The sequence below is a fragment of the Sebastes fasciatus genome, chromosome 24 (assembly GCF_043250625.1).
Source record: "Sebastes fasciatus isolate fSebFas1 chromosome 24, fSebFas1.pri, whole genome shotgun sequence".
NCBI classification, from domain to species: Eukaryota; Metazoa; Chordata; class Actinopteri; order Perciformes; family Sebastidae; genus Sebastes; species Sebastes fasciatus.
In genome coordinates this window covers 9,944,962-9,965,138 of record NC_133818.1, presented here as the reverse complement: position 1 = coordinate 9,965,138, position 20,177 = coordinate 9,944,962, and the positions used below count along the sequence as shown (strand labels likewise).

Sequence of the window (20,177 nt, the reverse complement as noted above, 5' to 3'; positions counted from 1 at the left end):
GACTTTTCTTCACTCCTGTGTTTTTGTCTTTCAGCACTTAACAAGCCTTACACCACGTTACTAAATGAGCGTTGCATTGGCCGGGAATCGGACCCGGGCCTCCCGCGTGGCAGGCGAGAATTCTACCACTGAACCACCAATGCTCACATGACCACCGTAAATACCACTTCGTGCACAACGCTACCAAACATCTGGGGGTTAGAGATGGGTTTGTGTAAACGCCGAAATTGGGAGGAGTCTAAAAAGACAAGTCTCTTCGTTAGCATAGTGGTGAGTATCCCCGCCTGTCACATGGGGGACCGGGGTTAGATTCCCCGACGGGGAGTCTACGAGCTTTTTTTTGCCCCCTCACACTACCTAACCTATGCACAATATCTTTTTTTTTGGAGACTTAAGAAAAGAAAAAGATCTAAAACACACAGCTTTCCCTGAACTAGAAGACAGCAACCTCAGGCTCAGTTGTTTATTTGACTGCAGATAATTTCAGGTGAACATGTAACAAAGTATGTGCCCCGTGTGAGGCTCGAACTCACGACCTTCAGATTATGAGACTGACGCGCTGCCTACTGCGCCAACGAGGCCCAAAATGCAGTATTTTCAATGTCAATGAATTTACCCAAAATATAGCGAAAGACGTCGGTTCGAACAAACTCCGGGGAGACGGGACTTGACTTTCCAATGAAGGCACTTGACGTTCATTTCTAGAGGAGTGGCTTCCGGCATTAATCTTGGTAGCGATAGCTAGTATGATTGGTCAAATCCTGGTAGGCACAACGAAAGGAGATTGGCTTTCGCAATTCTTGGTAGTAGAGCGGCCTCGGATTGGTCAAATCTTGGTAGAATCTGTTGTGGCTGACTGCAGATAATTCCAGGTGAACATGTAACAAAAGATGTGCCCCGTGTGAGGCTCGAACTCACGACCTTCAGATTATGAGACTGACGCGATGCCTACTGCGCCAACGAGGCCCAAAACGCAGTCAAAATCCATGAGTGAAATATATAAATTCTTGTATTTAACGAGTAGAAAAAGCTGATTGTCCTTCACACAAATATGCATCTCATGCCTGCATAAAATGCAGATATAAGGTGTATTACTGGTGCATTATTGTGTCTAGGAAAGTACGGTTGTTTTTAAAAAAAAAACACGTCATAGCTTTAACAAGCCTTACAGTACAAAATTCCCCACCTTGACCCCCTCCTTCACAGTTGGTGTTCACCAGCGGGTTCTTTGGTTGCTGCCACGGCAGGCACCAAAGACCTTCCGACCACAACTCCTAGCAGCAGCCTTCAAAATGAATGCTTTGAACATGGCCAACTTACATTTCTTGTTTCCAAGCCAACCCCGGGATCCACGAAAAGTTCTTCCAGAGGTGGGAGTTGAAGCCAGATATTCCCAGTTCACCCTCCTAACTACACGTTTAGGTCTACCAGATCTATCTTGAAGCCATCTGATCCAACTCAGTTGACAGCTGACTTTTCTTCACTCCTGTGTTTTTGTCTTTTAGCACTTAACAAGCCTTACACCACGTTACTAAATGAGCGTTGCATTGGCCGGGAATCGGACCCGGGTCTCCCGCGTGGCAGGCGAGAATTCTACCACTGAACCACCAATGCTCACATGACCACCGTAAATACCACTTCGTGCACAACGCTACCAAACATCTGGGGGTTAGAGATGGGTTTGTGTAAACGCCAAAATTGGGAGGAGTCTAAAAAGACAAGTCTCTTCGTTAGCATAGTGGTGAGTATCCCCGCCTGTCACATGGGGGACCGGGGTTAGATTCCCCGACGGGGAGTCTACGAGCTTTTTTTTGCCCCCTCACACTACCTAACCTATGCACAATATCTTTTTTTTTTGAAGACTTAAGAAAAGAAAAAGATCTAAAACACACAGCTTTTCCTGAACTAGAAGACAGCAACCTCAGGCTCAGTTGTTTATTTGACTGCAGATAATTTCAGGTGAACATGTAACAAAGTATGTGCCCCGTGTGAGGCTCGAACTCACGACCTTCAGATTATGAGACTGACGCGCTGCCTACTGCGCCAACGAGGCCCAAAATGCAGTCAGAGTTCATGAACCAAAGACATAAGTTCTTTTATTTAACGAGTAGAAATGGCTGGTTGTCCTTCACACAAATATGCATCTCGTGCCTGCATAAAATGCAGATATAAGGTGTATTACTGGTGCATTATTGTGTCTAAGTAAGTACGTTTTTTTTTTTTTTTTTTAAAAGAACGTTATAGCTTTAACAAGCCTTACAGTACAAAATTCCCCACCTTGACCCCCTCCTTCACAGCTGGTGTTCACCAACGGGTTCTTTGGTTGCTGCCACGACAGGCACCAAAGACCTTCCGACCACAACTCCTAGCAGCAGCCTTCAAAATGAATGCTTTGAACATGGCCAACTTAGATTTCTTGTTTCTAAGCCAACCCCGGGATCCACGAAAAGTTCTTCCAGAGGTGGGAGTTGAAGCCAGATATTCCCAGTTCACCCTCCTAACTACACGTTTAGGTCTACCAGATCTATCTTGAAGCCATCTGATCCAACTCAGTTGACAGCTGACTTTTCTTCACTCCTGTGTTTTTGTCTTTTAGCACTTAACAAGCCTTACACCACGTTACTAAATGAGCGTTGCATTGGCCGGGAATCGGACCCGGGCCTCCCGCGTGGCAGGCGAGAATTCTACCACTGAACCACCAATGCTCACATGACCACCGTAAATACCACTTCGTGCACAACGCTACCAAACATCTGGGGGTTAGAGATGGGTTTGTGTAAACGCCGAAATTGGGAGGAGTCTAAAAAGACAAGTCTCTTCGTTAGCATAGTGGTGAGTATCCCCGCCTGTCACATGGGGGACCGGGGTTAGATTCCTCGACGGGGAGTCTACGAGCTTTTTTTTGCCCCCTCACACTACCTAACCTATGCACAATATCTTTTTTTTTGAAGACTTAAGAAAAGAAAAAGATCTAAAACACACAGCTTTTCCTGAACTAGAAGACAGCAACCTCAGGCTCAGTTGTTTATTTGACTGCAGATAATTTCAGGTGAACATGTAACAAAGTATGTGCCCCGTGTGAGGCTCGAACTCACGACCTTCAGATTATGAGACTGACGCGCTGCCTACTGCGCCAACGAGGCCCAAAATGCAGTATTTTCAATGTCAATGAATTTACCCAAAATATAGCGAAAGACGTCGGTTCGAACAAACTCCGGGGAGATGGGACTTGACTTTCCAATGAAGGCACTTGACGTTCATTTCTAGAGGAGTGGCTTCCGGCATTAATCTTGGTAGCGATAGCTAGTATGATTGGTCAAATCCTGGTAGGCACAACGAAAGGAGATTGGCTTTCGCAATTCTTGGTAGTAGAGCGGCCTCGGATTGGTCAAATCTTGGTAGAATCTGTTGTGGCTGACTGCAGATAATTCCAGGTGAACATGTAACAAAAGATGTGCCCCGTGTGAGGCTCGAACTCACGACCTTCAGATTATGAGACTGACGCGCTGCCTACTGCGCCAACAAGGCCCAAAACGCAGTCAAAATCCATGAGTGAAATATATAAATTCTTGTATTTAACGAGTAGAAAAAGCTGATTGTCCTTCACACAAATATGCATCTCATGCCTGCATAAAATGCAGATATAAGGTGTATTACTGGTGCATTATTGTGTCTAGGAAAGTACGGTTGTTTTTAAAAAAAAAACACGTCATAGCTTTAACAAGCCTTACAGTACAAAATTCCCCACCTTGACCCCCTCCTTCACAGTTGGTGTTCACCAGCGGGTTCTTTGGTTGCTGCCACGGCAGGCACCGAAGACCTTCCGACCACAACTCCTAGCAGCAGCCTTCAAAATGAATGCTTTGAACATGGCCAACTTACATTTCTTGTTTCCAAGCCAACCCCGGGATCCACGAAAAGTTCTTCCAGAGGTGGGAGTTGAAGCCAGATATTCCCAGTTCACCCTCCTAACTACACGTTTAGGTCTACCAGATCTATCTTGAAGCCATCTGATCCAACTCAGTTGACAGCTGACTTTTCTTCACTCCTGTGTTTTTGTCTTTTAGCACTTAACAAGCCTTACACCACGTTACTAAATGAGCGTTGCATTGGCCGGGAATCGGACCCGGGTCTCCCGCGTGGCAGGCGAGAATTCTACCACTGAACCACCAATGCTCACATGACCACCGTAAATACCACTTCGTGCACAACGCTACCAAACATCTGGGGGTTAGAGATGGGTTTGTGTAAACGCCAAAATTGGGAGGAGTCTAAAAAGACAAGTCTCTTCGTTAGCATAGTGGTGAGTATCCCCGCCTGTCACATGGGGGACCGGGGTTAGATTCCCCGACGGGGAGTCTACGAGCTTTTTTTTGCCCCCTCACACTACCTAACCTATGCACAATATCTTTTTTTTTTGAAGACTTAAGAAAAGAAAAAGATCTAAAACACACAGCTTTTCCTGAACTAGAAGACAGCAACCTCAGGCTCAGTTGTTTATTTGACTGCAGATAATTTCAGGTGAACATGTAACAAAGTATGTGCCCCGTGTGAGGCTCGAACTCACGACCTTCAGATTATGAGACTGACGCGCTGCCTACTGCGCCAACGAGGCCCAAAATGCAGTCAGAGTTCATGAACCAAAGACATAAGTTCTTTTATTTAACGAGTAGAAATGGCTGGTTGTCCTTCACACAAATATGCATCTCGTGCCTGCATAAAATGCAGATATAAGGTGTATTACTGGTGCATTATTGTGTCTAAGTAAGTACGTTTTTTTTGTTTTTTTTTAAAAGAACGTTATAGCTTTAACAAGCCTTACAGTACAAAATTCCCCACCTTGACCCCCTCCTTCACAGCTGGTGTTCACCAACGGGTTCTTTGGTTGCTGCCACGACAGGCACCAAAGACCTTCCGACCACAACTCCTAGCAGCAGCCTTCAAAATGAATGCTTTGAACATGGCCAACTTAGATTTCTTGTTTCTAAGCCAACCCCGGGATCCACGAAAAGTTCTTCCAGAGGTGGGAGTTGAAGCCAGATATTCCCAGTTCACCCTCCTAACTACACGTTTAGGTCTACCAGATCTATCTTGAAGCCATCTGATCCAACTCAGTTGACAGCTGACTTTTCTTCACTCCTGTGTTTTTGTCTTTTAGCACTTAACAAGCCTTACACCACGTTACTAAATGAGCGTTGCATTGGCCGGGAATCGGACCCGGGCCTCCCGCGTGGCAGGCGAGAATTCTACCACTGAACCACCAATGCTCACATGACCACCGTAAATACCACTTCGTGCACAACGCTACCAAACATCTGGGGGTTAGAGATGGGTTTGTGTAAACGCCGAAATTGGGAGGAGTCTAAAAAGACAAGTCTCTTCGTTAGCATAGTGGTGAGTATCCCCGCCTGTCACATGGGGGACCGGGGTTAGATTCCTCGACGGGGAGTCTACGAGCTTTTTTTTGCCCCCTCACACTACCTAACCTATGCACAATATCTTTTTTTTTGAAGACTTAAGAAAAGAAAAAGATCTAAAACACACAGCTTTTCCTGAACTAGAAGACAGCAACCTCAGGCTCAGTTGTTTATTTGACTGCAGATAATTTCAGGTGAACATGTAACAAAGTATGTGCCCCGTGTGAGGCTCGAACTCACGACCTTCAGATTATGAGACTGACGCGCTGCCTACTGCGCCAACGAGGCCCAAAATGCAGTATTTTCAATGTCAATGAATTTACCCAAAATATAGCGAAAGACGTCGGTTCGAACAAACTCCGGGGAGATGGGACTTGACTTTCCAATGAAGGCACTTGACGTTCATTTCTAGAGGAGTGGCTTCCGGCATTAATCTTGGTAGCGATAGCTAGTATGATTGGTCAAATCCTGGTAGGCACAACGAAAGGAGATTGGCTTTCGCAATTCTTGGTAGTAGAGCGGCCTCGGATTGGTCAAATCTTGGTAGAATCTGTTGTGGCTGACTGCAGATAATTCCAGGTGAACATGTAACAAAAGATGTGCCCCGTGTGAGGCTCGAACTCACGACCTTCAGATTATGAGACTGACGCGCTGCCTACTGCGCCAACAAGGCCCAAAACGCAGTCAAAATCCATGAGTGAAATATATAAATTCTTGTATTTAACGAGTAGAAAAAGCTGATTGTCCTTCACACAAATATGCATCTCATGCCTGCATAAAATGCAGATATAAGGTGTATTACTGGTGCATTATTGTGTCTAAGAAAGTACGGGTTTTTTTTTTTTTTTTTAAAAGAACGTTATAGCTATAACAAGCCTTACAGTACAAAATTCCCCACCTTGACCCCCTCCTTCACAGCTGGTGTTCACCAGCGGGTTCTTTGGTTGCTGCCACGACAGGCACCGAAGACCTTCCGACCACAACTCCTAGCAGCAGCCTTCAAAATGAATGCTTTGAACATGGCCAACTTAGATTTCTTGTTTCCAAGCCAACCCCGGGATCCACGAAAAGTTCTTCCAGAGGTGGGAGTTGAAGCCAGATATTCCCAGTTCACCCTCCTAACTACACGTTTAGGTCTACCAGATCTATCTTGAAGCCATCTGATCCAACTCAGTTGACAGCTGACTTTTCTTCACTCCTGTGTTTTTGTCTTTCAGCACTTAACAAGCCTTACACCACGTTACTAAATGAGCGTTGCATTGGCCGGGAATCGGACCCGGGTCTCCCGCGTGGCAGGCGAGAATTCTACCACTGAACCACCAATGCTCACATGACCACCGTAAATACCACTTCGTGCACAACGCTACCAAACATCTGGGGGTTAGAGATGGGTTTGTGTAAACGCCGAAATTGGGAGGAGTCTAAAAAGACAAGTCTCTTCGTTAGCATAGTGGCGAGTATCCCCGCCTGTCACATGGGGGACCGGGGTTAGATTCCCCGACGGGGAGTCTACGAGCTTTTTTTTGCCCCCTCACACTACCTAACCTATGCACAATATCTTTTTTTTTTGAAGACTTAAGAAAAGAAAAAGATCTAAAACACACAGCTTTTCCTGAACTAGAAGACAGCAACCTCAGGCTCAGTTGTTTATTTGACTGCAGATAATTTCAGGTGAACATGTAACAAAGTATGTGCCCCGTGTGAGGCTCGAACTCACGACCTTCAGATTATGAGACTGACGCGCTGCCTACTGCGCCAACGAGGCCCAAAATGCAGTATTTTCAATGTCAATGAATTTACCCAAAATATAGCGAAAGACGTCGGTTCGAACAAACTCCGGGGAGACGGGACTTGACTTTCCAATGAAGGCACTTGACGTTCATTTCTAGAGGAGTGGCTTCCGGCATTAATCTTGGTAGCGATAGCTAGTATGATTGGTCAAATCCTGGTAGGCACAACGAAAGGAGATTGGCTTTCGCAATTCTTGGTAGTAGAGCGGCCTCGGATTGGTCAAATCTTGGTAGAATCTGTTGTGGCTGACTGCAGATAATTCCAGGTGAACATGTAACAAAAGATGTGCCCCGTGTGAGGCTCGAACTCACGACCTTCAGATTATGAGACTGACGCGCTGCCTACTGCGCCAACGAGGCCCAAAACGCAGTCAAAATCCATGAGTGAAATATATAAATTCTTGTATTTAACGAGTAGAAAAAGCTGATTGTCCTTCACACAAATATGCATCTCATGCCTGCATAAAATGCAGATATAAGGTGTATTACTGGTGCATTATTGTGTCTAGGAAAGTACGGTTGTTTTTAAAAAAAAAACACGTCATAGCTTTAACAAGCCTTACAGTACAAAATTCCCCACCTTGACCCCCTCCTTCACAGTTGGTGTTCACCAGCGGGTTCTTTGGTTGCTGCCACGGCAGGCACCAAAGACCTTCCGACCACAACTCCTAGCAGCAGCCTTCAAAATGAATGCTTTGAACATGGCCAACTTACATTTCTTGTTTCCAAGCCAACCCCGGGATCCACGAAAAGTTCTTCCAGAGGTGGGAGTTGAAGCCAGATATTCCCAGTTCACCCTCCTAACTACACGTTTAGGTCTACCAGATCTATCTTGAAGCCATCTGATCCAACTCAGTTGACAGCTGACTTTTCTTCACTCCTGTGTTTTTGTCTTTTAGCACTTAACAAGCCTTACACCACGTTACTAAATGAGCGTTGCATTGGCCGGGAATCGGACCCGGGTCTCCCGCGTGGCAGGCGAGAATTCTACCACTGAACCACCAATGCTCACATGACCACCGTAAATACCACTTCGTGCACAACGCTACCAAACATCTGGGGGTTAGAGATGGGTTTGTGTAAACGCCAAAATTGGGAGGAGTCTAAAAAGACAAGTCTCTTCGTTAGCATAGTGGTGAGTATCCCCGCCTGTCACATGGGGGACCGGGGTTAGATTCCCCGACGGGGAGTCTACGAGCTTTTTTTTGCCCCCTCACACTACCTAACCTATGCACAATATCTTTTTTTTTTGAAGACTTAAGAAAAGAAAAAGATCTAAAACACACAGCTTTTCCTGAACTAGAAGACAGCAACCTCAGGCTCAGTTGTTTATTTGACTGCAGATAATTTCAGGTGAACATGTAACAAAGTATGTGCCCCGTGTGAGGCTCGAACTCACGACCTTCAGATTATGAGACTGACGCGCTGCCTACTGCGCCAACGAGGCCCAAAATGCAGTCAGAGTTCATGAACCAAAGACATAAGTTCTTTTATTTAACGAGTAGAAATGGCTGGTTGTCCTTCACACAAATATGCATCTCGTGCCTGCATAAAATGCAGATATAAGGTGTATTACTGGTGCATTATTGTGTCTAAGTAAGTACGTTTTTTTTTTTTTTTTTTAAAAGAACGTTATAGCTTTAACAAGCCTTACAGTACAAAATTCCCCACCTTGACCCCCTCCTTCACAGCTGGTGTTCACCAACGGGTTCTTTGGTTGCTGCCACGACAGGCACCAAAGACCTTCCGACCACAACTCCTAGCAGCAGCCTTCAAAATGAATGCTTTGAACATGGCCAACTTAGATTTCTTGTTTCTAAGCCAACCCCGGGATCCACGAAAAGTTCTTCCAGAGGTGGGAGTTGAAGCCAGATATTCCCAGTTCACCCTCCTAACTACACGTTTAGGTCTACCAGATCTATCTTGAAGCCATCTGATCCAACTCAGTTGACAGCTGACTTTTCTTCACTCCTGTGTTTTTGTCTTTTAGCACTTAACAAGCCTTACACCACGTTACTAAATGAGCGTTGCATTGGCCGGGAATCGGACCCGGGCCTCCCGCGTGGCAGGCGAGAATTCTACCACTGAACCACCAATGCTCACATGACCACCGTAAATACCACTTCGTGCACAACGCTACCAAACATCTGGGGGTTAGAGATGGGTTTGTGTAAACGCCGAAATTGGGAGGAGTCTAAAAAGACAAGTCTCTTCGTTAGCATAGTGGTGAGTATCCCCGCCTGTCACATGGGGGACCGGGGTTAGATTCCTCGACGGGGAGTCTACGAGCTTTTTTTTGCCCCCTCACACTACCTAACCTATGCACAATATCTTTTTTTTTGAAGACTTAAGAAAAGAAAAAGATCTAGAACACACAGCTTTTCCTGAACTAGAAGACAGCAACCTCAGGCTCAGTTGTTTATTTGACTGCAGATAATTTCAGGTGAACATGTAACAAAGTATGTGCCCCGTGTGAGGCTCGAACTCACGACCTTCAGATTATGAGACTGACGCGCTGCCTACTGCGCCAACGAGGCCCAAAATGCAGTATTTTCAATGTCAATGAATTTGCCCAAAATATAGCGAAAGACGTCGGTTCGAACAAACTCCGGGGAGATGGGACTTGACTTTCCAATGAAGGCACTTGACGTTCATTTCTAGAGGAGTGGCTTCCGGCATTAATCTTGGTAGCGATAGCTAGTATGATTGGTCAAATCCTGGTAGGCACAACGAAAGGAGATTGGCTTTCGCAATTCTTGGTAGTAGAGCGGCCTCGGATTGGTCAAATCTTGGTAGAATCTGTTGTGGCTGACTGCAGATAATTCCAGGTGAACATGTAACAAAAGATGTGCCCCGTGTGAGGCTCGAACTCACGACCTTCAGATTATGAGACTGACGCGCTGCCTACTGCGCCAACAAGGCCCAAAACGCAGTCAAAATCCATGAGTGAAATATATAAATTCTTGTATTTAACGAGTAGAAAAAGCTGATTGTCCTTCACACAAATATGCATCTCATGCCTGCATAAAATGCAGATATAAGGTGTATTACTGGTGCATTATTGTGTCTAGGAAAGTACGGTTGTTTTTAAAAAAAAAACACGTCATAGCTTTAACAAGCCTTACAGTACAAAATTCCCCACCTTGACCCCCTCCTTCACAGTTGGTGTTCACCAGCGGGTTCTTTGGTTGCTGCCACGGCAGGCACCGAAGACCTTCCGACCACAACTCCTAGCAGCAGCCTTCAAAATGAATGCTTTGAACATGGCCAACTTACATTTCTTGTTTCCAAGCCAACCCCGGGATCCACGAAAAGTTCTTCCAGAGGTGGGAGTTGAAGCCAGATATTCCCAGTTCACCCTCCTAACTACACGTTTAGGTCTACCAGATCTATCTTGAAGCCATCTGATCCAACTCAGTTGACAGCTGACTTTTCTTCACTCCTGTGTTTTTGTCTTTTAGCACTTAACAAGCCTTACACCACGTTACTAAATGAGCGTTGCATTGGCCGGGAATCGGACCCGGGTCTCCCGCGTGGCAGGCGAGAATTCTACCACTGAACCACCAATGCTCACATGACCACCGTAAATACCACTTCGTGCACAACGCTACCAAACATCTGGGGGTTAGAGATGGGTTTGTGTAAACGCCAAAATTGGGAGGAGTCTAAAAAGACAAGTCTCTTCGTTAGCATAGTGGTGAGTATCCCCGCCTGTCACATGGGGGACCGGGGTTAGATTCCCCGACGGGGAGTCTACGAGCTTTTTTTTGCCCCCTCACACTACCTAACCTATGCACAATATCTTTTTTTTTTGAAGACTTAAGAAAAGAAAAAGATCTAAAACACACAGCTTTTCCTGAACTAGAAGACAGCAACCTCAGGCTCAGTTGTTTATTTGACTGCAGATAATTTCAGGTGAACATGTAACAAAGTATGTGCCCCGTGTGAGGCTCGAACTCACGACCTTCAGATTATGAGACTGACGCGCTGCCTACTGCGCCAACGAGGCCCAAAATGCAGTCAGAGTTCATGAACCAAAGACATAAGTTCTTTTATTTAACGAGTAGAAATGGCTGGTTGTCCTTCACACAAATATGCATCTCGTGCCTGCATAAAATGCAGATATAAGGTGTATTACTGGTGCATTATTGTGTCTAAGTAAGTACGTTTTTTTTGTTTTTTTTTAAAAGAACGTTATAGCTTTAACAAGCCTTACAGTACAAAATTCCCCACCTTGACCCCCTCCTTCACAGCTGGTGTTCACCAACGGGTTCTTTGGTTGCTGCCACGACAGGCACCAAAGACCTTCCGACCACAACTCCTAGCAGCAGCCTTCAAAATGAATGCTTTGAACATGGCCAACTTAGATTTCTTGTTTCTAAGCCAACCCCGGGATCCACGAAAAGTTCTTCCAGAGGTGGGAGTTGAAGCCAGATATTCCCAGTTCACCCTCCTAACTACACGTTTAGGTCTACCAGATCTATCTTGAAGCCATCTGATCCAACTCAGTTGACAGCTGACTTTTCTTCACTCCTGTGTTTTTGTCTTTTAGCACTTAACAAGCCTTACACCACGTTACTAAATGAGCGTTGCATTGGCCGGGAATCGGACCCGGGCCTCCCGCGTGGCAGGCGAGAATTCTACCACTGAACCACCAATGCTCACATGACCACCGTAAATACCACTTCGTGCACAACGCTACCAAACATCTGGGGGTTAGAGATGGGTTTGTGTAAACGCCGAAATTGGGAGGAGTCTAAAAAGACAAGTCTCTTCGTTAGCATAGTGGTGAGTATCCCCGCCTGTCACATGGGGGACCGGGGTTAGATTCCTCGACGGGGAGTCTACGAGCTTTTTTTTGCCCCCTCACACTACCTAACCTATGCACAATATCTTTTTTTTTGAAGACTTAAGAAAAGAAAAAGATCTAAAACACACAGCTTTTCCTGAACTAGAAGACAGCAACCTCAGGCTCAGTTGTTTATTTGACTGCAGATAATTTCAGGTGAACATGTAACAAAGTATGTGCCCCGTGTGAGGCTCGAACTCACGACCTTCAGATTATGAGACTGACGCGCTGCCTACTGCGCCAACGAGGCCCAAAATGCAGTATTTTCAATGTCAATGAATTTACCCAAAATATAGCGAAAGACGTCGGTTCGAACAAACTCCGGGGAGATGGGACTTGACTTTCCAATGAAGGCACTTGACGTTCATTTCTAGAGGAGTGGCTTCCGGCATTAATCTTGGTAGCGATAGCTAGTATGATTGGTCAAATCCTGGTAGGCACAACGAAAGGAGATTGGCTTTCGCAATTCTTGGTAGTAGAGCGGCCTCGGATTGGTCAAATCTTGGTAGAATCTGTTGTGGCTGACTGCAGATAATTCCAGGTGAACATGTAACAAAAGATGTGCCCCGTGTGAGGCTCGAACTCACGACCTTCAGATTATGAGACTGACGCGCTGCCTACTGCGCCAACAAGGCCCAAAACGCAGTCAAAATCCATGAGTGAAATATATAAATTCTTGTATTTAACGAGTAGAAAAAGCTGATTGTCCTTCACACAAATATGCATCTCATGCCTGCATAAAATGCAGATATAAGGTGTATTACTGGTGCATTATTGTGTCTAGGAAAGTACGGTTGCTTTTAAAAAAAAAACACGTCATAGCTTTAACAAGCCTTACAGTACAAAATTCCCCACCTTGACCCCCTCCTTCACAGTTGGTGTTCACCAGCGGGTTCTTTGGTTGCTGCCACGGCAGGCACCGAAGACCTTCCGACCACAACTCCTAGCAGCAGCCTTCAAAATGAATGCTTTGAACATGGCCAACTTAGATTTCTTGTTTCCAAGCCAACCCCGGGATCCACGAAAAGTTCTTCCAGAGGTGGGAGTTGAAGCCAGATATTCCCAGTTCACCCTCCTAACTACACGTTTAGGTCTACCAGATCTATCTTGAAGCCATCTGATCCAACTCAGTTGACAGCTGACTTTTCTTCACTCCTGTGTTTTTGTCTTTTAGCACTTAACAAGCCTTAGACCACGTTACTAAATGAGCGTTGCATTGGCCGGGAATCGGACCCGGGTCTCCCGCGTGGCAGGCGAGAATTCTACCACTGAACCACCAATGCTCACATGACCACCGTAAATACCACTTCGTGCACAACGCTACCAAACATCTGGGGGTTAGAGATGGGTTTGTGTAAACGCCGAAATTGGGAGGAGTCTAAAAAGACAAGTCTCTTCGTTAGCATAGTGGTGAGTATCCCCGCCTGTCACATGGGGGACCGGGGTTAGATTCCCCGACGGGGAGTCTACGAGCTTTTTTTTGCCCCCTCACACTACCTAACCTATGCACAATATCTTTTTTTTTTGAAGACTTAAGAAAAGAAAAAGATCTAAAACACACAGCTTTTCCTGAACTAGAAGACAGCAACCTCAGGCTCAGTTGTTTATTTGACTGCAGATAATTTCAGGTGAACATGTAACAAAGTATGTGCCCCGTGTGAGGCTCGAACTCACGACCTTCAGATTATGAGACTGACGCGCTGCCTACTGCGCCAACGAGGCCCAAAATGCAGTCAAAGTTCATGAACCAAAGACATAAGTTCTTTTATTTAACGAGTAGAAATGGCTGGTTGTCCTTCACACAAATATGCATCTCGTGCCTGCATAAAATGCAGATATAAGGTGTATTACTGGTGCATTATTGTGTCTAAGTAAGTACGTTTTTTTTTTTTTTTTTTAAAAGAACGTTATAGCTTTAACAAGCCTTACAGTACAAAATTCCCCACCTTGACCCCCTCCTTCACAGCTGGTGTTCACCAGCGGGTTCTTTGGTTGCTGCCACGACAGGCACCAAAGACCTTCCGACCACAACTCCTAGCAGCAGCCTTCAAAATGAATGCTTTGAACATGGCCAACTTAGATTTCTTGTTTCTAAGCCAACCCCGGGATCCACGAAAAGTTCTTCCAGAGGTGGGAGTTGAAGCCAGATATTCCCAGTTCACCCTCCTAACTACACGTTTAGGTCTACCAGATCTATCTTGAAGCCATCTGATCCAACTCAGTTGACAGCTGACTTTTCTTCACTCCTGTGTTTTTGTCTTTTAGCACTTAACAAGCCTTACACCACGTTACTAAATGAGCGTTGCATTGGCCGGGAATCGGACCCGGGCCTCCCGCGTGGCAGGCGAGAATTCTACCACTGAACCACCAATGCTCACATGACCACCGTAAATACCACTTCGTGCACAACGCTACCAAACATCTGGGGGTTAGAGATGGGTTTGTGTAAACGCCGAAATTGGGAGGAGTCTAAAAAGACAAGTCTCTTCGTTAGCATAGTGGTGAGTATCCCCGCCTGTCACATGGGGGACCGGGGTTAGATTCCCCGACGGGGAGTCTACGAGCTTTTTTTTGCCCCCTCACACTACCTAACCTATGCACAATATCTTTTTTTTTGAAGACTTAAGAAAAGAAAAAGATCTAAAACACACAGCTTTTCCTGAACTAGAAGACAGCAACCTCAGGCTCAGTTGTTTATTTGACTGCAGATAATTTCAGGTGAACATGTAACAAAGTATGTGCCCCGTGTGAGGCTCGAACTCACGACCTTCAGATTATGAGACTGACGCGCTGCCTACTGCGCCAACGAGGCCCAAAATGCAGTATTTTCAATGTCAATGAATTTACCCAAAATATAGCGAAAGACGTCGGTTCGAACAAACTCCGGGGAGATGGGACTTGACTTTCCAATGAAGGCACTTGACGTTCATTTCTAGAGGAGTGGCTTCCGGCATTAATCTTGGTAGCGATAGCTAGTATGATTGGTCAAATCCTGGTAGGCACAACGAAAGGAGATTGGCTTTCGCAATTCTTGGTAGTAGAGCGGCCTCGGATTGGTCAAATCTTGGTAGAATCTGTTGTGGCTGACTGCAGATAATTCCAGGTGAACATGTAACAAAAGATGTGCCCCGTGTGAGGCTCGAACTCACGACCTTCAGATTATGAGACTGACGCGCTGCCTACTGCGCCAACAAGGCCCAAAACGCAGTCAAAATCCATGAGTGAAATATATAAATTCTTGTATTTAACGAGTAGAAAAAGCTGATTGTCCTTCACACAAATATGCATCTCATGCCTGCATAAAATGCAGATATAAGGTGTATTACTGGTGCATTATTGTGTCTAAGAAAGTACGGGTTTTTTTTTTTTTTTTTAAAAGAACGTTATAGCTATAACAAGCCTTACAGTACAAAATTCCCCACCTTGACCCCCTCCTTCACAGCTGGTGTTCACCAGCGGGTTCTTTGGTTGCTGCCACGACAGGCACCGAAGACCTTCCGACCACAACTCCTAGCAGCAGCCTTCAAAATGAATGCTTTGAACATGGCCAACTTAGATTTCTTGTTTCCAAGCCAACCCCGGGATCCACGAAAAGTTCTTCCAGAGGTGGGAGTTGAAGCCAGATATTCCCAGTTCACCCTCCTAACTACACGTTTAGGTCTACCAGATCTATCTTGAAGCCATCTGATCCAACTCAGTTGACAGCTGACTTTTCTTCACTCCTGTGTTTTTGTCTTTCAGCACTTAACAAGCCTTACACCACGTTACTAAATGAGCGTTGCATTGGCCGGGAATCGGACCCGGGCCTCCCGCGTGGCAGGCGAGAATTCTACCACTGAACCACCAATGCTCACATGACCACCGTAAATACCACTTCGTGCACAACGCTACCAAACATCTGGGGGTTAGAGATGGGTTTGTGTAAACGCCGAAATTGGGAGGAGTCTAAAAAGACAAGTCTCTTCGTTAGCATAGTGGTGAGTATCCCCGCCTGTCACATGGGGGACCGGGGTTAGATTCCCCGACGGGGAGTCTACGAGCTTTTTTTTGCCCCCTCACACTACCTAACCTATGCACAATATCTTTTTTTTTGGAGACTTAAGAAAAGAAAAAGATCTAAAACACACAGCTTTTCCTGAACTAGAAGACAGCAACCTCAGGCTCAGTGGTTTATTTGACTGCAGATAATTTCAGGTGAACATGTAACAAAGTATGTGCCCCGTGTGAGGCTCGAACTCACGACCTTCAGATTATGAGACTGACGCGCTGCCTACTGCGCCAACGAGGCCCAAAATGCAGTATTTTCAATGTCAATGAATTTACCCAAAATATAGCGAAAGACGTCGGTTCGAACAAACTCCGGGGAGATGGGACTTGACTTTCCAATGAAGGCACTTGACGTTCATTTCTAGAGGAGTGGCTTCCGGCATTAATCTTGGTAGCGATAGCTAGTATGATTGGTCAAATCCTGGTAGGCACAACGAAAGGAGATTGGCTTTCGCAATTCTTGGTAGTAGAGCGGCCTCGGATTGGTCAAATCTTGGTAGAATCTGTTGTGGCTGACTGCAGATAATTCCAGGTGAACATGTAACAAAAGATGTGCCCCGTGTGAGGCTCGAACTCACGACCTTCAGATTATGAGACTGACGCGCTGCCTACTGCGCCAACGAGGCCCAAAACGCAGTCAAAATCCATGAGTGAAATATATAAATTCTTGTATTTAACGAGTAGAAAAAGCTGATTGTCCTTCACACAAATATGCATCTCATGCCTGCATAAAATGCAGATATAAGGTGTATTACTGGTGCATTATTGTGTCTAGGAAAGTACGGTTGTTTTTAAAAAAAAAACACGTCATAGCTTTAACAAGCCTTACAGTACAAAATTCCCCACCTTGACCCCCTCCTTCACAGTTGGTGTTCACCAGCGGGTTCTTTGGTTGCTGCCACGGCAGGCACCGAAGACCTTCCGACCACAACTCCTAGCAGCAGCCTTCAAAATGAATGCTTTGAACATGGCCAACTTACATTTCTTGTTTCCAAGCCAACCCCGGGATCCACGAAAAGTTCTTCCAGAGGTGGGAGTTGAAGCCAGATATTCCCAGTTCACCCTCCTAACTACACGTTTAGGTCTACCAGATCTATCTTGAAGCCATCTGATCCAACTCAGTTGACAGCTGACTTTTCTTCACTCCTGTGTTTTTGTCTTTTAGCACTTAACAAGCCTTACACCACGTTACTAAATGAGCGTTGCATTGGCCGGGAATCGGACCCGGGTCTCCCGCGTGGCAGGCGAGAATTCTACCACTGAACCACCAATGCTCACATGACCACCGTAAATACCACTTCGTGCACAACGCTACCAAACATCTGGGGGTTAGAGATGGGTTTGTGTAAACGCCAAAATTGGGAGGAGTCTAAAAAGACAAGTCTCTTCGTTAGCATAGTGGTGAGTATCCCCGCCTGTCACATGGGGGACCGGGGTTAGATTCCCCGACGGGGAGTCTACGAGCTTTTTTTTGCCCCCTCACACTACCTAACCTATGCACAATATCTTTTTTTTTTGAAGACTTAAGAAAAGAAAAAGATCTAAAACACACAGCTTTTCCTGAACTAGAAGACAGCAACCTCAGGCTCAGTTGTTTATTTGACTGCAGATAATTTCAGGTGAACATGTAACAAAGTATGTGCCCCGTGTGAGGCTCGAACTCACGACCTTCAGATTATGAGACTGACGCGCTGCCTACTGCGCCAACGAGGCCCAAAATGCAGTCAAAGTTCATGAACCAAAGACATAAGTTCTTTTATTTAACGAGTAGAAATGGCTGGTTGTCCTTCACACAAATATGCATCTCGTGCCTGCATAAAATGCAGATATAAGGTGTATTACTGGTGCATTATTGTGTCTAAGTAAGTACGTTTTTTTTTTTTTTTTTTAAAAGAACGTTATAGCTTTAACAAGCCTTACAGTACAAAATTCCCCACCTTGACCCCCTCCTTCACAGCTGGTGTTCACCAGCGGGTTCTTTGGTTGCTGCCACGACAGGCACCAAAGACCTTCCGACCACAACTCCTAGCAGCAGCCTTCAAAATGAATGCTTTGAACATGGCCAACTTAGATTTCTTGTTTCTAAGCCAACCCCGGGATCCACGAAAAGTTCTTCCAGAGGTGGGAGTTGAAGCCAGATATTCCCAGTTCACCCTCCTAACTACACGTTTAGGTCTACCAGATCTATCTTGAAGCCATCTGATCCAACTCAGTTGACAGCTGACTTTTCTTCACTCCTGTGTTTTTGTCTTTTAGCACTTAACAAGCCTTACACCACGTTACTAAATGAGCGTTGCATTGGCCGGGAATCGGACCCGGGCCTCCCGCGTGGCAGGCGAGAATTCTACCACTGAACCACCAATGCTCACATGACCACCGTAAATACCACTTCGTGCACAACGCTACCAAACATCTGGGGGTTAGAGATGGGTTTGTGTAAACGCCGAAATTGGGAGGAGTCTAAAAAGACAAGTCTCTTCGTTAGCATAGTGGTGAGTATCCCCGCCTGTCACATGGGGGACCGGGGTTAGATTCCCCGACGGGGAGTCTACGAGCTTTTTTTTGCCCCCTCACACTACCTAACCTATGCACAATATCTTTTTTTTTGAAGACTTAAGAAAAGAAAAAGATCTAAAACACACAGCTTTTCCTGAACTAGAAGACAGCAACCTCAGGCTCAGTTGTTTATTTGACTGCAGATAATTTCAGGTGAACATGTAACAAAGTATGTGCCCCGTGTGAGGCTCGAACTCACGACCTTCAGATTATGAGACTGACGCGCTGCCTACTGCGCCAACGAGGCCCAAAATGCAGTATTTTCAATGTCAATGAATTTACCCAAAATATAGCGAAAGACGTCGGTTCGAACAAACTCCGGGGAGATGGGACTTGACTTTCCAATGAAGGCACTTGACGTTCATTTCTAGAGGAGTGGCTTCCGGCATTAATCTTGGTAGCGATAGCTAGTATGATTGGTCAAATCCTGGTAGGCACAACGAAAGGAGATTGGCTTTCGCAATTCTTGGTAGTAGAGCGGCCTCGGATTGGTCAAATCTTGGTAGAATCTGTTGTGGCTGACTGCAGATAATTCCAGGTGAACATGTAACAAAAGATGTGCCCCGTGTGAGGCTCGAACTCACGACCTTCAGATTATGAGACTGACGCGCTGCCTACTGCGCCAACAAGGCCCAAAACGCAGTCAAAATCCATGAGTGAAATATATAAATTCTTGTATTTAACGAGTAGAAAAAGCTGATTGTCCTTCACACAAATATGCATCTCATGCCTGCATAAAATGCAGATATAAGGTGTATTACTGGTGCATTATTGTGTCTAAGAAAGTACGGGTTTTTTTTTTTTTTTTTAAAAGAACGTTATAGCTATAACAAGCCTTACAGTACAAAATTCCCCACCTTGACCCCCTCCTTCACAGCTGGTGTTCACCAGCGGGTTCTTTGGTTGCTGCCACGACAGGCACCGAAGACCTTCCGACCACAACTCCTAGCAGCAGCCTTCAAAATGAATGCTTTGAACATGGCCAACTTAGATTTCTTGTTTCCAAGCCAACCCCGGGATCCACGAAAAGTTCTTCCAGAGGTGGGAGTTGAAGCCAGATATTCCCAGTTCACCCTCCTAACTACACGTTTAGGTCTACCAGATCTATCTTGAAGCCATCTGATCCAACTCAGTTGACAGCTGACTTTTCTTCACTCCTGTGTTTTTGTCTTTCAGCACTTAACAAGCCTTACACCACGTTACTAAATGAGCGTTGCATTGGCCGGGAATCGGACCCGGGCCTCCCGCGTGGCAGGCGAGAATTCTACCACTGAACCACCAATGCTCACATGACCACCGTAAATACCACTTCGTGCACAACGCTACCAAACATCTGGGGGTTAGAGATGGGTTTGTGTAAACGCCGAAATTGGGAGGAGTCTAAAAAGACAAGTCTCTTCGTTAGCATAGTGGTGAGTATCCCCGCCTGTCACATGGGGGACCGGGGTTAGATTCCCCGACGGGGAGTCTACGAGCTTTTTTTTGCCCCCTCACACTACCTAACCTATGCACAATATC

At 45.6% G+C, this 20,177-nt stretch overlaps 40 non-coding genes across 40 annotated transcripts; all 40 read right to left on the bottom strand.

Moving 5' to 3' along the window:
• Positions 1 to 72: 72 nt before the first annotated feature.
• trnag-gcc (transfer RNA glycine (anticodon GCC)) lies at positions 73 to 143 on the bottom strand. Its single transcript has one exon. It is a non-coding gene; the product is annotated as a tRNA-Gly (tRNA).
• A 365-nt stretch (positions 144 to 508) lies between these two features.
• Positions 509 to 581, bottom strand: trnam-cau (transfer RNA methionine (anticodon CAU)). Its single transcript has one exon. It is a non-coding gene; the product is annotated as a tRNA-Met (tRNA).
• A 312-nt stretch (positions 582 to 893) lies between these two features.
• On the bottom strand, positions 894 to 966 carry trnam-cau (transfer RNA methionine (anticodon CAU)). The gene has a single exon. It is a non-coding gene; the product is annotated as a tRNA-Met (tRNA).
• Positions 967 to 1,543: 577 nt separating this feature from the next.
• On the bottom strand, positions 1,544 to 1,614 carry trnag-gcc (transfer RNA glycine (anticodon GCC)). The gene has a single exon. It is a non-coding gene; the product is annotated as a tRNA-Gly (tRNA).
• Positions 1,615 to 1,980: 366 nt separating this feature from the next.
• On the bottom strand, positions 1,981 to 2,053 carry trnam-cau (transfer RNA methionine (anticodon CAU)). The gene has a single exon. It is a non-coding gene; the product is annotated as a tRNA-Met (tRNA).
• A 581-nt stretch (positions 2,054 to 2,634) lies between these two features.
• On the bottom strand, positions 2,635 to 2,705 carry trnag-gcc (transfer RNA glycine (anticodon GCC)). Its single transcript has one exon. It is a non-coding gene; the product is annotated as a tRNA-Gly (tRNA).
• A 365-nt stretch (positions 2,706 to 3,070) lies between these two features.
• trnam-cau (transfer RNA methionine (anticodon CAU)) lies at positions 3,071 to 3,143 on the bottom strand. Its single transcript has one exon. It is a non-coding gene; the product is annotated as a tRNA-Met (tRNA).
• A 312-nt stretch (positions 3,144 to 3,455) lies between these two features.
• Positions 3,456 to 3,528, bottom strand: trnam-cau (transfer RNA methionine (anticodon CAU)). The gene has a single exon. It is a non-coding gene; the product is annotated as a tRNA-Met (tRNA).
• Positions 3,529 to 4,105: 577 nt separating this feature from the next.
• trnag-gcc (transfer RNA glycine (anticodon GCC)) lies at positions 4,106 to 4,176 on the bottom strand. The gene has a single exon. It is a non-coding gene; the product is annotated as a tRNA-Gly (tRNA).
• Positions 4,177 to 4,542: 366 nt separating this feature from the next.
• On the bottom strand, positions 4,543 to 4,615 carry trnam-cau (transfer RNA methionine (anticodon CAU)). Its single transcript has one exon. It is a non-coding gene; the product is annotated as a tRNA-Met (tRNA).
• Positions 4,616 to 5,196: 581 nt separating this feature from the next.
• Positions 5,197 to 5,267, bottom strand: trnag-gcc (transfer RNA glycine (anticodon GCC)). The gene has a single exon. It is a non-coding gene; the product is annotated as a tRNA-Gly (tRNA).
• Positions 5,268 to 5,632: 365 nt separating this feature from the next.
• Positions 5,633 to 5,705, bottom strand: trnam-cau (transfer RNA methionine (anticodon CAU)). The gene has a single exon. It is a non-coding gene; the product is annotated as a tRNA-Met (tRNA).
• Positions 5,706 to 6,017: 312 nt separating this feature from the next.
• On the bottom strand, positions 6,018 to 6,090 carry trnam-cau (transfer RNA methionine (anticodon CAU)). Its single transcript has one exon. It is a non-coding gene; the product is annotated as a tRNA-Met (tRNA).
• Positions 6,091 to 6,672: 582 nt separating this feature from the next.
• trnag-gcc (transfer RNA glycine (anticodon GCC)) lies at positions 6,673 to 6,743 on the bottom strand. The gene has a single exon. It is a non-coding gene; the product is annotated as a tRNA-Gly (tRNA).
• Positions 6,744 to 7,109: 366 nt separating this feature from the next.
• trnam-cau (transfer RNA methionine (anticodon CAU)) lies at positions 7,110 to 7,182 on the bottom strand. The gene has a single exon. It is a non-coding gene; the product is annotated as a tRNA-Met (tRNA).
• Positions 7,183 to 7,494: 312 nt separating this feature from the next.
• trnam-cau (transfer RNA methionine (anticodon CAU)) lies at positions 7,495 to 7,567 on the bottom strand. The gene has a single exon. It is a non-coding gene; the product is annotated as a tRNA-Met (tRNA).
• Positions 7,568 to 8,144: 577 nt separating this feature from the next.
• On the bottom strand, positions 8,145 to 8,215 carry trnag-gcc (transfer RNA glycine (anticodon GCC)). The gene has a single exon. It is a non-coding gene; the product is annotated as a tRNA-Gly (tRNA).
• A 366-nt stretch (positions 8,216 to 8,581) lies between these two features.
• On the bottom strand, positions 8,582 to 8,654 carry trnam-cau (transfer RNA methionine (anticodon CAU)). Its single transcript has one exon. It is a non-coding gene; the product is annotated as a tRNA-Met (tRNA).
• Positions 8,655 to 9,235: 581 nt separating this feature from the next.
• trnag-gcc (transfer RNA glycine (anticodon GCC)) lies at positions 9,236 to 9,306 on the bottom strand. The gene has a single exon. It is a non-coding gene; the product is annotated as a tRNA-Gly (tRNA).
• Positions 9,307 to 9,671: 365 nt separating this feature from the next.
• Positions 9,672 to 9,744, bottom strand: trnam-cau (transfer RNA methionine (anticodon CAU)). The gene has a single exon. It is a non-coding gene; the product is annotated as a tRNA-Met (tRNA).
• A 312-nt stretch (positions 9,745 to 10,056) lies between these two features.
• Positions 10,057 to 10,129, bottom strand: trnam-cau (transfer RNA methionine (anticodon CAU)). The gene has a single exon. It is a non-coding gene; the product is annotated as a tRNA-Met (tRNA).
• A 577-nt stretch (positions 10,130 to 10,706) lies between these two features.
• trnag-gcc (transfer RNA glycine (anticodon GCC)) lies at positions 10,707 to 10,777 on the bottom strand. The gene has a single exon. It is a non-coding gene; the product is annotated as a tRNA-Gly (tRNA).
• Positions 10,778 to 11,143: 366 nt separating this feature from the next.
• Positions 11,144 to 11,216, bottom strand: trnam-cau (transfer RNA methionine (anticodon CAU)). Its single transcript has one exon. It is a non-coding gene; the product is annotated as a tRNA-Met (tRNA).
• A 581-nt stretch (positions 11,217 to 11,797) lies between these two features.
• trnag-gcc (transfer RNA glycine (anticodon GCC)) lies at positions 11,798 to 11,868 on the bottom strand. The gene has a single exon. It is a non-coding gene; the product is annotated as a tRNA-Gly (tRNA).
• Positions 11,869 to 12,233: 365 nt separating this feature from the next.
• trnam-cau (transfer RNA methionine (anticodon CAU)) lies at positions 12,234 to 12,306 on the bottom strand. The gene has a single exon. It is a non-coding gene; the product is annotated as a tRNA-Met (tRNA).
• Positions 12,307 to 12,618: 312 nt separating this feature from the next.
• Positions 12,619 to 12,691, bottom strand: trnam-cau (transfer RNA methionine (anticodon CAU)). The gene has a single exon. It is a non-coding gene; the product is annotated as a tRNA-Met (tRNA).
• A 577-nt stretch (positions 12,692 to 13,268) lies between these two features.
• trnag-gcc (transfer RNA glycine (anticodon GCC)) lies at positions 13,269 to 13,339 on the bottom strand. The gene has a single exon. It is a non-coding gene; the product is annotated as a tRNA-Gly (tRNA).
• A 366-nt stretch (positions 13,340 to 13,705) lies between these two features.
• trnam-cau (transfer RNA methionine (anticodon CAU)) lies at positions 13,706 to 13,778 on the bottom strand. Its single transcript has one exon. It is a non-coding gene; the product is annotated as a tRNA-Met (tRNA).
• Positions 13,779 to 14,359: 581 nt separating this feature from the next.
• trnag-gcc (transfer RNA glycine (anticodon GCC)) lies at positions 14,360 to 14,430 on the bottom strand. The gene has a single exon. It is a non-coding gene; the product is annotated as a tRNA-Gly (tRNA).
• Positions 14,431 to 14,795: 365 nt separating this feature from the next.
• trnam-cau (transfer RNA methionine (anticodon CAU)) lies at positions 14,796 to 14,868 on the bottom strand. Its single transcript has one exon. It is a non-coding gene; the product is annotated as a tRNA-Met (tRNA).
• A 312-nt stretch (positions 14,869 to 15,180) lies between these two features.
• trnam-cau (transfer RNA methionine (anticodon CAU)) lies at positions 15,181 to 15,253 on the bottom strand. The gene has a single exon. It is a non-coding gene; the product is annotated as a tRNA-Met (tRNA).
• A 582-nt stretch (positions 15,254 to 15,835) lies between these two features.
• Positions 15,836 to 15,906, bottom strand: trnag-gcc (transfer RNA glycine (anticodon GCC)). Its single transcript has one exon. It is a non-coding gene; the product is annotated as a tRNA-Gly (tRNA).
• Positions 15,907 to 16,271: 365 nt separating this feature from the next.
• Positions 16,272 to 16,344, bottom strand: trnam-cau (transfer RNA methionine (anticodon CAU)). Its single transcript has one exon. It is a non-coding gene; the product is annotated as a tRNA-Met (tRNA).
• A 312-nt stretch (positions 16,345 to 16,656) lies between these two features.
• On the bottom strand, positions 16,657 to 16,729 carry trnam-cau (transfer RNA methionine (anticodon CAU)). Its single transcript has one exon. It is a non-coding gene; the product is annotated as a tRNA-Met (tRNA).
• Positions 16,730 to 17,306: 577 nt separating this feature from the next.
• trnag-gcc (transfer RNA glycine (anticodon GCC)) lies at positions 17,307 to 17,377 on the bottom strand. Its single transcript has one exon. It is a non-coding gene; the product is annotated as a tRNA-Gly (tRNA).
• A 366-nt stretch (positions 17,378 to 17,743) lies between these two features.
• On the bottom strand, positions 17,744 to 17,816 carry trnam-cau (transfer RNA methionine (anticodon CAU)). Its single transcript has one exon. It is a non-coding gene; the product is annotated as a tRNA-Met (tRNA).
• A 581-nt stretch (positions 17,817 to 18,397) lies between these two features.
• Positions 18,398 to 18,468, bottom strand: trnag-gcc (transfer RNA glycine (anticodon GCC)). Its single transcript has one exon. It is a non-coding gene; the product is annotated as a tRNA-Gly (tRNA).
• A 365-nt stretch (positions 18,469 to 18,833) lies between these two features.
• Positions 18,834 to 18,906, bottom strand: trnam-cau (transfer RNA methionine (anticodon CAU)). The gene has a single exon. It is a non-coding gene; the product is annotated as a tRNA-Met (tRNA).
• Positions 18,907 to 19,218: 312 nt separating this feature from the next.
• On the bottom strand, positions 19,219 to 19,291 carry trnam-cau (transfer RNA methionine (anticodon CAU)). Its single transcript has one exon. It is a non-coding gene; the product is annotated as a tRNA-Met (tRNA).
• Positions 19,292 to 19,873: 582 nt separating this feature from the next.
• Positions 19,874 to 19,944, bottom strand: trnag-gcc (transfer RNA glycine (anticodon GCC)). Its single transcript has one exon. It is a non-coding gene; the product is annotated as a tRNA-Gly (tRNA).
• Between the last annotated feature and the right edge of the window lie 233 nt (positions 19,945 to 20,177).